The sequence below is a fragment of the Apium graveolens genome, chromosome 8 (assembly GCF_009905375.1).
Source record: "Apium graveolens cultivar Ventura chromosome 8, ASM990537v1, whole genome shotgun sequence".
NCBI classification, from domain to species: domain Eukaryota; kingdom Viridiplantae; phylum Streptophyta; class Magnoliopsida; order Apiales; family Apiaceae; genus Apium; species Apium graveolens.
This window is the reverse complement of record NC_133654.1, coordinates 168,158,790-168,173,614: the sequence shown is the minus strand read 5'-3', so window position 1 is coordinate 168,173,614 and position 14,825 is coordinate 168,158,790. Positions and strand designations below refer to the sequence as shown.

At 43.2% G+C, this 14,825-nt stretch overlaps 2 non-coding genes across 2 annotated transcripts; both read right to left on the bottom strand.

Moving 5' to 3' along the window:
• Positions 1-13,376: 13,376 nt before the first annotated feature.
• TRNAY-AUA (transfer RNA tyrosine (anticodon AUA)) lies at positions 13,377-13,459 on the bottom strand. Its single transcript has one exon. It is a non-coding gene; the product is annotated as a tRNA-Tyr (tRNA).
• Positions 13,460-14,244: 785 nt separating this feature from the next.
• Positions 14,245-14,316, bottom strand: TRNAN-GUU (transfer RNA asparagine (anticodon GUU)). The gene has a single exon. It is a non-coding gene; the product is annotated as a tRNA-Asn (tRNA).
• Positions 14,317-14,825: the final 509 nt, after the last annotated feature.

Sequence of the window (14,825 nt, the reverse complement as noted above, 5' to 3'; positions counted from 1 at the left end):
TAGCCCCAATCGAAAGCTTAGGTCGGGAGACTTTATTGAGTAAATCGGAGACGGATTTAATCGCCCGGCAAAACTAGACCTATAGCTCCTAATATTTCTCAAAATCACTAGCCGGATGCAGCAACAGAAAGCACATTCCGGCAGGAAACACAAAGAGTGTTGCGCAAGTTACGCTAGAAGATAGGTTTCAACCTGTTTTGGTTGAAAGGATGTGAAAGCCTGACCCGGAAGAACAAAGGCAACTTGCCCCATAGAGTGTGTGGGCCGGGACATCCCAGGCCCTTGTATTCTTGATGTTTATGCCTCCGCTCCTTCTTTATGGATTATATCTGCCAATAGCCATAAAATGTGAGGCAAGGAAGCTGCTCCTAGCTAAGGGGTTTACCGTATTCTCTTACCGGAAATCGGCTTGGTAAAGGCTTAGCAGACCAACTACCTAATACTGGGATCGCCCAATGGCACAAACGAAGAAAGTTACGTAAATAGGTCTGTCCATTTGTGTAGCTAATACAGCAGCAAGTGTAGCGTCAGAAGCCACTGGTGTGTTATATCGGTATAGTAGAATAGCATAGCAAATAGATGCCCTCTACAGCTAGACAATATAGTCTCAAGTATTGCAAAGAAACCTCCGACAAGTCTAGTTATATAGTCTTATATGCAAGTAGTTAGTAGCCGCGCTCTCTAGCAACCCTACCAGACTTCTATTCTAAGTAAATTTATCTTTATGCAAGCGTCATAATCAATTATCAAGTACTGCTATATTGTATAGAGTCTTGCTAGCAACAACCGGAGTAGCCATACACGCTATGTAACTAGCTATGGTTTTGGCTTATAGATGTGTAAATAAACTAGAAGAGTCTTGTATATAATATAGTCAAGTAGCAACTAACCTGGTAAACTATAGCAACTAAAGCAGAATATAGGGAGCTTTTATAGTATTTGTTATGGATAAAAAGCTAAGGTTATTATTTGCTGTATTTATTACTAAGATTCGGGAGCTCAAGGCCTTTAATGGCTGCTCTCGTGTATCGTAGCTTAATTTTGTCTTTACGAGATGCCTACGTATCTCTGTGAATTAGAAAATCAAGCCAAAAAACGTAGTTCAGATTTGTGGGGTGAGGTCCCTTATATAGATGTTGGGAGTCCTTGAATTGGACTTGGTATAGGAGACTTGGTGGGCAAGTCTCATAATTAGAATGGACTTTGGAGTCCTAGATAGTAGGAAACTGATTCCTTATCCTTTTAGGTCCCCTTGAGGCTAATCTATAAGGATTTATATCCTTATCGGGACTCTTCTCTATAGCTGATTTTTCCCTTATTAATTAATTACGAAATTAATTAATAATCAGGGCTTTTGGGCCTTCTTTATTCCATCAGGCCTGATCTGGTCCATCAGGCTTAACCTTTCCGGTCTGAGTATCATATATCTTTTTATTGGGCCTAGCAGCCCATACCTTGCAGTATTTAATTATACTATCATAATTTATTTATCCCTATCATTTGCCCCCAACTTTTGGGAAATATTGATTAGGTTTCGCAGAAGTTAAATCTATTCGTTCCCTTACAGGGTTTCATTTTGCGTAAAGTGTGGAGCGACCTACACATTTATAATGAATTTTCCTTTTATTCAGGAATTATCTTAATTTCTAGGAATTTTTCCCTAATTTTCTGGGATTTTCCCTAATTTCTGGATTTTTCCCTAATTTTCTGGGATTTATCCTTAATTTCTGGATTTTTCCCTAATTTCCTGGGATTTATCCTTAATTTCTGGATTTTTCCCTAATTTTCTGGGATTTTCCCTAATTTCTGGATTTTTCCTTAATTTCCTGGGATTTATCCTTAATTTCTGGATTTTTCCCTAATTTTCTGGGATTTATCCTTAATTTCTGGATTTTTCCCTAATTTTCTGGGATTTATCCTTAATTTCTGGATTTTTCCCTAATTTTCTGGGATTTATCCTTAATTTCCTGGGATTTATCCTTAATTTCTGGATTTTTCCCTAATTTTCTGGGATTTATCCTTAATTTCCTGGGATTTATCCTTAATTTCTGGATTTTTCCCTAATTTTCTGGGATTTATCCTTAATTTCTGGATTTTTCCCTAATTTTCTGGGATTTATCCTTAATTTCTGGATTTTTCCCTAATTTTCTGGGATTTATCCTTAATTTCTGGATTTATTCCTTATTCCTAATAATATTAGTATTTTTCAGAAATTATTTAAGGAATTTCCTTATTTTTCTGTAATTTTCCAGGAATTTTTCCCTTCCTTTTTCTTCTTTTTTCTTCCTTTTCTCCTTCTTTTTTTTTTATACAGATTTCGACCAGGAATCCATTCGACCAGGATCCTGGTCGAATTGACCTTCATATTGCCCTGGTCGACAGGATTTCGGGTAGGATGGTTTCGATCAGGAATCCTGGTCGAATTTCGGCCAGGATTTTTCCCTTTTTTTGTTTTTTTTTTGTTTTTGTTTTTGTTTTTTTTTTTCGAGCAGGGAATTTTCGGTCAGGATTTTGGGTCAGAATTCCTTATTTTGACCGAATTAGCCACCTTTTGTTGCCCAGGTCGACGTAAGTTCGGGCAGGATCCATTCGACCATGATCTTGCCTTGCTTTCTGGTCGACAGTTTTTCTGGTTTATTCATTCTCGATCAGAATTTTGACCATTTCGGTCAGGAACTAATATTTTGACCGATTTAAGTATCATTTCGTGCCTTGATCGAAGCAATTTCGACCTCCAGTATTTCGATCAGGATTTCCTCATGATTCCTGGTCGAATTGGGTCATATTCCTGATCTTTTTATCCACTTTTCCCTGGGCTTTATTTTTGGGCCACCTTCACTTAGCTGGGCCTTTATTCTTTTGGCCCATTATGACTGGATTTTGGGTTATGGGCTGTTAACCTTAAATATCTGGGCCCTTTTCTGGGCTTTTGTTTTTATTGGGCCCATATTTATTCAACTGGGCTTTTATTTTAAGCCCAAGCTCCAAATCTTTCGGGATTTTTCTGGATTCTTCCAGATTCTTCAAAAAACTCAAGTTTTCTTCTGATTTTTGCTAGAATTCTCTTGAATTTTCCAGGAATTTCCTGGATAATTCCAGAACCTTCCAACTTTTGGGCCCAAATGGGCTTTTTAAGGCCCATTACCCACTTTTTCTTCCTATATATAGGTGGGGGGAGTGTGCATTCACTTCACACTCTTCACTCTTCACCTTAAACTTTCTAAACTTCTCCTCTCTCAAATCCCCTCCTTTAGCTTTCCAGGTCTTTTCCAGTCTTTACTAAATGGCTGACAAGAGTTCCGAGAGGGCGGCCAAGATAGCCTCAGCTTCAAAACGAGGTAAGGATATCGAGATCCGCTCTTCGTATATGTCTTTAATTGATATGATTAACACTAGGGGGGATGAATATCCCTCCACTGCACATCTCGACTCTTTTAATCATTGTAATACTTGGCACAACATAGATTTCAATAAACTAAATGCTCGCTATAACGTCCTTCCTCCTCTTAGATTAGTTCCAGTCTCTGGTGGTGACCGTACTTGCCACTGGAGACCCGACACTCTCTTCATTTACACAGATGCCCTTAATGCTGGGCTTAGGTTTGCTTTTCACCCTTTTATTCCTCATCTTTTGGCTGATTTACAAATCAACCCGTGTCATCTTCCTCCAAACGCCTGGAGGAACATTCTATGTTTTATGGTCTGCTGTCTTAGGGAGGGCTTTCCTCTTTCTGTAGCTGCTTTTAGGAAGGTCTTTCAGTGTTATAATAGTTCTTCCAGTATCTGTGGCTGGGTCTATGTCAAGCAAAGGCCCAAAAGCAAACATATCTTTAACAGCGCCTCTATTCCTGATAATAATCAAAATTGGAGGAATAGTTTCGTTGGGTTACGTTGGGAGAATGGTGACTGAGGCACACTTTTTCGATCTTCCTTCGGGAAGGTCAGTGATGGTAGCCTCAAATCCATTCACCTAACTCCTGAAGAAACTATTATCTATAATGGGCTTACTCAGGATGATGGCACTACCACCAGCTGGACTCTCTTAGAGGAGTTTTCCCTGATTCATGTGGGACTATCCTCTGTTTCTCAACAGGGTATTTTTCTTCCCTTCTCAACTTTATTTCATTTCATGCATTATTAACATCACTCATTTTGTCTTTTGCTTTGTTTCGCAGCTGCCAAGGAGATTAACGAGGACAATGTTCCTCTGGTTGAAGAGACTGCTAGGATGAAGAAAGCTCGGCTCGCAGGCCTTGACACCCGGGGAAAGGCGACAAAGCCTATCTTCTTGAGAAAGCAAAAAGAGCCTATGGGGGAGGCTTCAACTGAAGGAGTTGGGGGCCATAGTGCTCCTATCACTGCTGCTGCCCCTACTGCTACTGCCACAGGCGCCTTCCAGCCTCTCTGGGGATTCCGCCGAGGGGACATCGTGGTTGGTTCCACGAAACATGCTTGGGATTGGTCCTACCATAGCGTGACTCCAAAGGACTTTACTGATGTGGTGGCCACCCCTGACCTTGAGAGGATTAAGCTCATGGGAGCCCAATCTCTGGCTTCGGTATGCCTTCTCTCTTTTGAACTTATCTTTCATTCTTGTAGCATTTTCTTGCCTTATACTTCGTTGATTGCTTTGTTTCAGTCTAACGCCTATTTTCAAGGCGCTGTGAGGCAAGCCGAGTCATGGAAGCGGGCTTCTGATAAGGCCGATAATGCCCTCAGGAGGCAACAGAAGAAGTATGCTACCCTGGAGAAGAAGCTCAAGCGCAAGGAAGAAGAACTCGGAGAGTCCAACGCCAAGCTGGTGGTACTTCGGGCGGAGAAGGATAAAGCCATAGACAACTATCTGGACTCGGAGGAGTTTGCCCAATCCATGAGGATTAGGGATGATTCAGTCTTTCCCGGGTTTTTTAGGACAGGTTGGGACACGGCCCTTGGGACCGTGAACGAGGCTTGTCCTGATATTAACTCGACGGACTATGTCTGCCCTGATGACGAGGCTTTGCTACAGAGGTTTCGTACCCGAGTAGTTGTCTCGGATCATGTTTCTCAGGATCCACTCCTTCCTCCTCCCGAGTCTTCTTCCAGACCAGCTGAGGACGATAGCTCTTCCTCCTCCTCCGAGACGACAGAGAAATCCAGCGAGAGCGGAGAGGACGATGATATGGATGCCGAGGGCAGGGCACCTCAGCTCCTTAGAGCTTTTTCAGCCCTGCGTGGCTTGTCTTATTTCTGAGACTTTATTTATTAAACTTCTTGTAATATTTATTAGATCTATTTTATTTATCACCCTTCTTGCATCCATGCATTTGGTTTGTTAGGCCATAAACATTCATTGAAGAACTAATGAATTTTATAAAATTGTCTGGGATTCGTCCCTCACACAAGTCTTAATAAACTTCGTAATAAAACTAAAACATATAAATCCTAAACAAGCGAAGCTTCAAGGTGCTTTTCAACCTACTCGCCATCCTGACGAGTGAGAATCGTATCCAGCTGCCCTACACATAATAAACCTTCAGGTTTTGTGCATGCCAAGTTCTCGGGACTTCAAAACCATCCATCGTCTCTAGCTTGTAAGTTCCTCTACCTTGAACACTCTTGACTCTGTACGGCCCTTCCCAATTTGGGGCAAGCTTCCCTTTTTGTCCTACACTGGATGCTTCTATCTTCCTCAAGACTAGATCGCCTTGTTTAAAAAACCTTTCTTTAACCCTTAAGTTGTAGTAGAATAAAGCCTTTTTCTGATATTCTACTATCTTTGCATGTGCCTTATCTCGCACTTCATCGATCAGATCCAGGGCTAACCTCTGCCCTTCCTCATTTTCTTCTGCGTTGAAAGCCTGAATCCTTGGAGAGGAATGTGATATCTCTACTGGAACTACTGCTTCTGCCCCATATGCTAACATGAAGGGAGTTGCTCCTGTCGTGACTCTACAGGTAGTCCTATAGGCCCATAATATGGGAAGTATCTCATCCACCCAATTATTTCTTGACTTCTCGATCCTTTTCTTTAATCCATCCAGGATTATTCGATTTGCTACTTCTGCTTGCCCATTAGCTTGTGGGTGAGCCACAGAGGTGAACCGTAACTCAATTTCATTTTCTTCACAATACTTCTTGAATTCCTCGTTGTTGAATTGTGTTCCATTGTCAGTGACAAGGATACGGGGAATTCCATATCGGCACATAATGTTTTCCCACAGGAATTGTGCAACCTGCTTAGTTGTGATTTTGGCCAAGGGTTTGGCTTCAATCCACTTGGTGAAATAATCAATGGCTACAATTAGAAACTTCCTTTGTGCCGTGGCCATAGGGAAAGGCCCTAGAATATCCATCCCCCATATAGCAAAGGGAATAGGCGAGTTGATAGAGGTCAGCATCTCGGGGGGTTGTCTAACAACTGGTGCATGCTTCTGACAGCGATCACACTTCTTCACATATTCTTTGGCATCAGCCATCATTTCTGGCCAATAGAAGCCTAAACGGGTTATCTTATGAGCCAAGGCCCTGCCCCCAAGTGTTGTCCACAAATACCTTCATGCACTTCTTCAAGAGCCAAGCGTGCCTCATCGGGCCTGAGACACCTCAAGTAGGGAACCACGAAAGATCTTTTGTAAAGAATCCCATCTATCAAAGAGTACCTTAGTGCCCGAACAGTTAACTTCCGTGCTTCAGTTGCATCGCTTGGCAACCAACCGGTCTGAATGTGAGCCTTGATGGGATCAATCCATGAAGTCCCCAAGCCTATGGGAGCCACTAGCTTAACATCTATGCTTCGTGTCTTCAAAACACGGAAGTATACACTTCCTGAACTTTCTTCAATCTCAGACGAAGCAAACTTCGATAACGCATCTGCCTTAACATTTTCTTCCCTTGGAATGTGTTCAACATGGCATTCATTAAATTGGGTCATCACAGCCCTTACTAGGCGTACATACTTAGCCATCGTATCATCCCTTGCCTCAAATTCTCCCTTTACCTGGGATATGATCAGCTTTGAGTCTCCATGGACCTTTAAGTTTTTGACTCTAAGTGTCCCAGCTAGACCAAGGCCAGCTATCAGAGCTTCATATTCTGCCTCATTATTTGTGGTTGGAAAGTCTAGCTTCATAGCATACTCAATCAAGAACCCATCAGGGCTTTGCAAAACCAACCCTGCTCCACTGGAGTTTGTTTTTGATGCTCCATCAAAATAGAGAACCCAATATTCTTTCTCATCCTTCTCTTTGTTCCCATTGTCGACTCCCTTGTCTTGAGGTATGGTATCTTCCTGCCCCCTGACTTCTTGGTTGGGTATGGTACATTCCACCACGAAGTCAGCTAGTGCCTGGGCTTTTATAGCCGTGCGCAGCTTATACTTGAGATCGAACTCTCCCAACTCTATTGCCCACTTAATCAGTCTCCCACTTGCCTTGGGACTGTGAATGATATTTCTCAGTGGCTGATTTGTTAGCACTTCAATCTGGTGAGCTTGAAAATAAGGACGCAGCTTTTTTGAAGCTATTACCAAGGCTAAAGCGAATTTTTTAATAGTTGAATAATTCAACTCAGCACCATGCAAGATTTTGCTGACATAGTATACGGGTTTCTGTACTTTCAGTTCCTCCTTAACCAACACCGCGCTCAAGGCACTCTCTGAAACAGCCAAGTACAAGAATAAAACTTCACTCAGAACTGGCTTGGCCAACAACGGGGCCTGGCCCATATATTTCTTTAATTCTTCAAATGCCTTCTGATTTTCCTCACTCCATACAAAGTCTTTAATGTTCTTTAGTGACTTGAAGAATGACAAGCACTTGTCTCCTGACTTGGAGATGAATCGTCCTAGCGCAACAACCCTTCCTGTGAGCTTCTGAACATCCTTGATAGTTTTTGGTGGTTCCATGTCCAGGATCGCCTTTATTTTATCGGGGTTAGCCTCAATTCCTCTTTTTGAGACCATCAATCCCAAGAATTTTCCAGATCCTACTCCGAAAGCACACTTCGTAGGATTTAACATCATCTTCTGATACCTCAGGACCTCAAAAGTTTCACTTAAATGGGCTATATGATCAGTCTTTACTAGACTCTTGACTAACATGTCATCAACATAAACTTCCACAGTCTTACCAATAAGATCCTTAAAAATTCTATTCACCAACCTTTGATAGGTGGCTCCTGCATTCTTGAGACCAAACGCCATAACAAGATAACAATAAACACCAAAGTCAGTGATAAATGATACCTTTGGAATGTCATCCTTATGCATTTTGATCTGGTTGTATCCGCTAAATCCATCCAAGAAACTCAGCATCTCATGTCCAGCAGTGGCGTCAATCAAAGTATCAATTCTAGGCAGCAGAAAACAGTCTTTGGGGCATGCATCATTCAGATCAGTAAAGTCTATACACATCCTCCACTTTCCATTAGCCTTCTTCACCATTACAGGGTTTGCTAACCACTCCGGAAATTGAATCTCCTCAATGAAACCAGCCTCTAAGAGCTTTTCTACTTCCTGTTTTATAGCCTCTTGTCTTTCCGGGGCAAAATTTCTTTTCTTTTGTTTCACTGTCTTCCGGCTTGGATCCACGTTTAACTTGTGAGTAATTAACTCCGGGTCTATGCCTGGCATATCAGCTGCTGACCATGCAAACACATCACTATTTTCTTGCAAAAATTTCACTAACTTCCCTCTAAGGGGCTCCTCTAATGTGGCTCCAATGAAAGTCATCCTCTCAGGATTCTTGGGGTCTAAAGGAACCGAAACCAATTCTTCTGCTGGCCTTCCTCTATTCTCATCATTTTCTCGAACATCCATATCTTCAATAGGAAGAACCTGCCCCCCGACTCCATCTGCCCTCAAAGAGGCCACATAACAGCTTCTAGCCATTTTTTGATCTCCTCTCTCTTCTCCAATCCCGTTTCGGGTGGGAAACTTCATGACTGAATGGTAGGAAGAGGGGACTGCCTTGAAGGCATGTATCCCTGTTCTCCCCATGATAGCATTATAAGTTGAACTAGCCTTTACCACCATGAAATCCAGCATCTGCGTTGCTTGCCTTGGCTCCGTACCTATGGTGGTTGGCAATTTGATTATCCCTTCCACAGGACATTCTACTCCAGCAAATCCATATATCGGCATGTCGGTTGGTGTCAACTGGGAGTCGTTATACCCCATCCTTAGAAAGGTGTCGTGGAGCAAGATATCCACAGAAGCACCATTATCCACAAGGACCCTCTTAACCGGGCTATTTCCTATTATTGGTGTTATGACGAGCGGGTCGTCATGGGGAAACTTCACGCCCTCTAGGTCGGAATCATCAAAAGCCAATGTTACTTCTGTCCTGGCCCTCTTCGGGGCTTCGCCAACAATATGCATAACCTCCCTGGTGTATGCCTTTCTGGAATTTTTGGACAATCCAGCAGCAGTTGGACCTCCAAAGATCGTGTTTATCACAGGTCCTCGAGGGCGTCGTGGTCCTCCAAAAATTGCATTTATAACCGGCCCTCTAGGTTGGGGATTCCGCCCCTGATCGTCTTGGTCCCTCCTACGATCTTCAAAGTTCTTCCTTCCATTATTGTTTCTGTCCCCTCTATCTCCAGTATACTTGTTCAACCTTCCTTTTCGAATCAAAAACTCAATTTCATCTTTCAATTGCCTACACTCATCGGTGTCATGGCCAACATCCTTGTGAAACCTGCAATACTTGCTCTTATCTAGCTTGGCGGGATCAGCCTTCAAGGGCTTAGGCCAGCGAATATCTCTATCTTTCTCAATCTCCATCAAAATCTGACTTCTAGGAGCACTCAGCTTAGCGTATTCAGTGAACTTTTGCCCAGGTCCTCCCTTCTTGGGGGTTGAATCAGGGTTTTGTTCGGTTCTAGGATATTTGTCCTTAGCAATATACTCCAAATCAGTTTTTCGTTTCTTGCCTCCAGTGGGCTCATTACTTACTACGGTCTTCCTCATGCTTTCTTCAACCTTGATATACTTCCCTGCCCTCTCTTGGAGTTGCAACATGTTTTCAGGGGGACGTTTGGCCAAGGACATCTTGAAAAACTCATCCCTAGTTCCTTATTGCAGTGCTATCATGGCTACCTTATCATCAAGGTCTGGGACTTTTAAAGCCTCCTTTGTAAAACGATTCAGGTAATCCCTCAAGGATTCCTTAGCTCCCTGCACAAGACTCATAAGAGATGCTGAACTTTTCTCATGGACTCTTCCACTGATGAATTGCTTAATAAAAGCCTGACTTAATTCTCTGAACGATCCAATAGAATTTGGGGGTAGGCGACTGTACCATCTTTGAGCCATACCCGACAGGGTTTGAGGGAAGGCCCGACACTTTATAGCATCATTCACGGGTTGCAGCAGCAGTGCATTAGAGAATGTCCTAACATGATTAGCGGGGTCTCCCGTGCCATCATAGGCTTTGATAGTGGGCATCTTGAATTTCCTTGAGATATGGGCATTCATTATCTCTTCTGTGAAGGGTGGAGTTGGATCATCAGGATCTCCAAGGGGAAGGAGATTGCTTGGATTAGTTCTTGGGATAGCAGCTCTTCTTCTTACCGGACCATCCAGGTCTATGATAGGAGGAGGATTTCTCCCCCTAGGAGGTACGTGGGGTCTGGTGGCCTGGTGAGCCTCCAAATCACGCCTCAGCCTTTGGATTTCAGCCTCATGAGCCCTGATCCTTTCTTGCACTTCTTGGGGATTCGCCCCTGGGGTGCTTTGGGGGCGTTGCCTTCCATCGGCCATTGGCTCTTTTCCAGGACGCCTCCTTCTCGGGGCCACTTCATCATCCGAAGATTCGGAGTCTCTCTCAGTGTATGGACCAGAAAATTCCCGATCCTCAGGGATAGGACCCAAACCTCGTATATAGGGGGGCGACCGCCCTCGTGCTTCGCTTCGCCCAGCATATCCGCTTCCTCCAACCTCAGGGTGAAGGGGCATCCCATAAGGGGGGTTAGTAGTAACAATAGTTGAATATTCATACCCGACGGGTGGAGAATTCACAGGTATATGTATTTGTTAAACTTGAGGATTCGTACCTTGAATCGGGGGAGTTGTCCCTTGTAGCTGGGGTTGAGTTGCCCCTGTCTGGGCTTCCTCCTGAGTAGATGCATAAGTTGAATGGGGAGGAACCTCCACGGTTGATGAAATCACCTGGGTTGTCTCTGATGGTGTTCCTTCCTCTAGAGCTCCAATTGTTCTCCGTGTTCTCGCCATGGTTGTTGTTGTGCTTCCCACAGACGACGCCAAATGTTATGGATAAAAAGCTAAGGTTATTATTTGCTGTATTTATTACTAAGATTCGGGAGCTCAAGGCCTTTAATGGCTGCTCTCGTGTATCGTAGCTTAATTCTGCCTTTACGAGATGCCTACGTATCTCTGTGAATTAGAGAATCAAGCCAAAAAACGTAGTTCTGATTTGTGGGGTGAGGTCCCTTATATAGATGTTGGGAGTCCTTGAATTGGACTTGGTATAGGAGACTTGGTGGGCAAGTCTCATAATTAGAATGGACTTTGGAGTCCTAGATAGTAGGAAACTGATTCCTTATCCTTTTAGGTCCCCTTGAGGCTAATCTATAAGGATTTATATCCTTATCGGGACTCTTCTCTATAGCTGATTTTTCCCTTATTAATTAATTACGAAATTAATTAATAATCAGGGCTTTTGGGCCTTTTTTATTCCATCAGGCCTGATCTGGTCCATCAGGCTTAACCTTTCCGGTCTGAGTATCATATATCTTTTTATTGGGCCTAGCAGCCCATACCTTGCAGTATTTAATTATACTATCATAATTTATTTATCCCTATCAGTATTATTAGAGTGAAAGCAAGTAAACTACCTATCTAGTATTTAGCTATTCTTGCAAAAGTAGGTCAATAGGCATGCTAAAGCAAGAAAGCTTGCCCCGCTCTCTAGCAACTTCTTTATCCCGATTAGCCAAACTGATGTCATTAACCCTTCCTCATTAACCGCCTCTAGCTAGAACTCATATATGCAAGAAGCAAGTAAACAAGCTATATCGGGAGTACTACTATAGACTTTCCCAGTTGATCAGTAGAAAGAGCTCTTGCCTTCAACTCAGAAGAGAACCTTCTTTCCGGTGCATAAGAAAAGAAAGAAGTGTAGTGTTCTAGAAACTAGCAGCTGATTACGGAGAAGAGTGCATAAGATGTAGTGTTTTATTGCAACTCTACTCTTTCTATAAGACCGTAGGCAACCAAGAAAGTGAAGTAGTTATCTAATGGTGCAAAAGAAAAGAAAGATAGCTTATCGCCTCAAAAAGAGCCTTATCACTACACCCCTATTTCCGATGGGGAAACCACAGACAGATATAGAGTTTAGGCGGGCGGGGGGCATATAGAATAGGTCCTGCTATAGAATAGCTATTCCAAAACAACTTACTGGATTTCATTCCTTTTATAGGGGAGTTGACTCTCTTAGTGTTCGTAACTATGGAGAAATAGATCTTCATCCGCAAAAGCGTAATAGCTCACTGGTCTAGCCGGGAAGAAAGGCAGATTCCCCCCCAATTAAATAATCTTTGCGCGGGCCGGTCCCCGAGAGTTAGAGGGTTATCATCCAAAGTTTACAGAGTAGCTTTTCCTTTGGTAAAGGAGAGTTTCGTCAGGTTGAACGTTTGTTTGGGTTCAGGCTTAAGGTTATGAAAGATGCTCGACCAAATGGGAGAGGTTATTCAAGAAAGAGAAAAGCCAAGCTTTAACCGGCATTAGGAGAACAGCATTCCCCGATGGGGGAGAACCTGTTGAGAAGTTAGAAAAGGTAGAGGAAATACATAACCAAGCTATCTAGCCATAGGAGATACAAGCATTGGTGTTTCTACTGCAGGGTTTAGCTCCTAGCTATCGTAAGCCCTTTTTTTAGGAATACATATCATAGACCATATACTTCCGTTGGATAGGGTATATAGATAGAGGAATCCCCTATTCCAAGCTAAGATACGGAGTAATCAGCTTTTACTTGATTGAGTACCTTACAGCAGGTATTCTTTAATAAAGGATACAAGCACCGGCTAGCGGCCTAAACACCAGCGAAGGAGATGAGAGTTTACTCACCTTTGTTTAGGACAACCAGCTTTCACATTGGTGTTCATATGAAGGATTTCTCTTAGTAGACTTGTTGCTAGACAGTCCCGCTTCGCGAAGAACCATATTTAGTTGTACACGACTGTTAAAATAATACTTCCGGAATAGCGATAGGAAGAGAACAACCAAACTATTCAAGTGATTGATTACCAAGGATTGGCTGGCATTTCCACTCTGACGACACGGCCAAAAAAAGAAAGAAAGAGCTTCAGCTCGGTTGGCTTTTCTACGCTGACGAATGCCTCTTTTCTCTTCTTTGAAGTCTACAACAAACAAGTGGGAGAGGCAGGATTCGAACCTACGTAGAAAAACTTCAACAGATTTATAGTCTGCCGCTTTTGACCACTCGGCCACTCTCCCCTTCCCAGGCCCGGGCCGGGCCCCCCCTCAATGGGTTAGAAGAAGGAGGGCGGCGCTCTGAATCAATCAAAACAAGCTTATTGATTTCATTGAAGGGAACTAAGACTATTAGCTTAGCTAGCATTCCGGGAGAATCTAGTCATTTAGTCATAACAATATCTGTAAAGCAAGGGGCAAGACTTCTATGATAGCTTCCCCTCATGTAGTCGTCGGCCTTCCCCGGCCCCCCTTCGTCGCTTCTGGCGAAGCTGCGGGTTCATGAGCAAGTGAATGAACGAGCCATGTTCCTAAAATGAGTGACCATCTTTGTTTTCTTCCCTTCCCCTATCCCTTCAAAGCCCTTGTATAGGTTGGGCGCTAGCGCTTGACTAATAGAATAGAAAAGTAAGGCTCTTCTGCTGAGTGAAGCTGCGAGCCTACCCTTCTCGAGCCTACTTAAATAGCTTACGCTTACCAAGCCTTAGGTACTCAAATAGGGCTACAGCAAACAAAACAAGCTTTCCCCCTTCTTTTGTTGTGGGTCGCGCCTCACCACAGGCACTGAATGAATGAAATAAGTGGGACTAATTCCTTCCGGCCAATGAAGATACTACTCCAGTCTTCCCATTCATTCCCAGTGGATCCTTCTTCTCCCTAAGAATGGAACAAACCAAATTCACCTATACGAGAGTGAGGAAAAAAACTAACAAGAAACTTCCCACTTTTGATGTTCCACGATTCTGCTAGTTTAGAAACTAAGGAGAAGGACAGGGGTCGCTAGGTCAGAAAAACGAGAACTCTAAAATCTCACCAAGTAGGATTTGAACCTACGACCAATCAGTTAACAGCCGACCGCTCTACCACTGAGCTACTGAGGAATAACGGACTTAAGAAAGCCGGGTCTCGTTCTTTGGACCAACCTATGAAAGAACAAAAAGGAGTTTGTCGCTCTTTTTCACATACACCGGGAGAAAGGGTTATGATAGCAAGCCCCTCCCCGACCGGAGAGCCTCCAGAACAAGGAGGCGGTGATCAACCATCCGCTCTCGAGATTCATATTGATCAATCGATCTCCGCATCCTGCCAGTTCGCTAAGTAGACTCACTCTACCGAGGGGCAACAAAGGTTGGAACTCTTCCTGCCAAAAACAAGGGACCTACTTCTCATCCTAGGAGTTAGTAGGTATGAAAGAGTCCCTCTCTGTCTGTCTCTCCGAGTTTATACTACTAATTAGCACTTATGCTATTCAATTATAGAATTAATTCCGATCAAGCGGAAACTATATATGTTATTAGTCAAGCACTAATGCCCTATCTAGAGTCTATAGTAAGGGGCCTCATTAGCGCGCCCCTTTTCTTTTTCAAAGTCAAGTTTCTCGCTTGTTAGT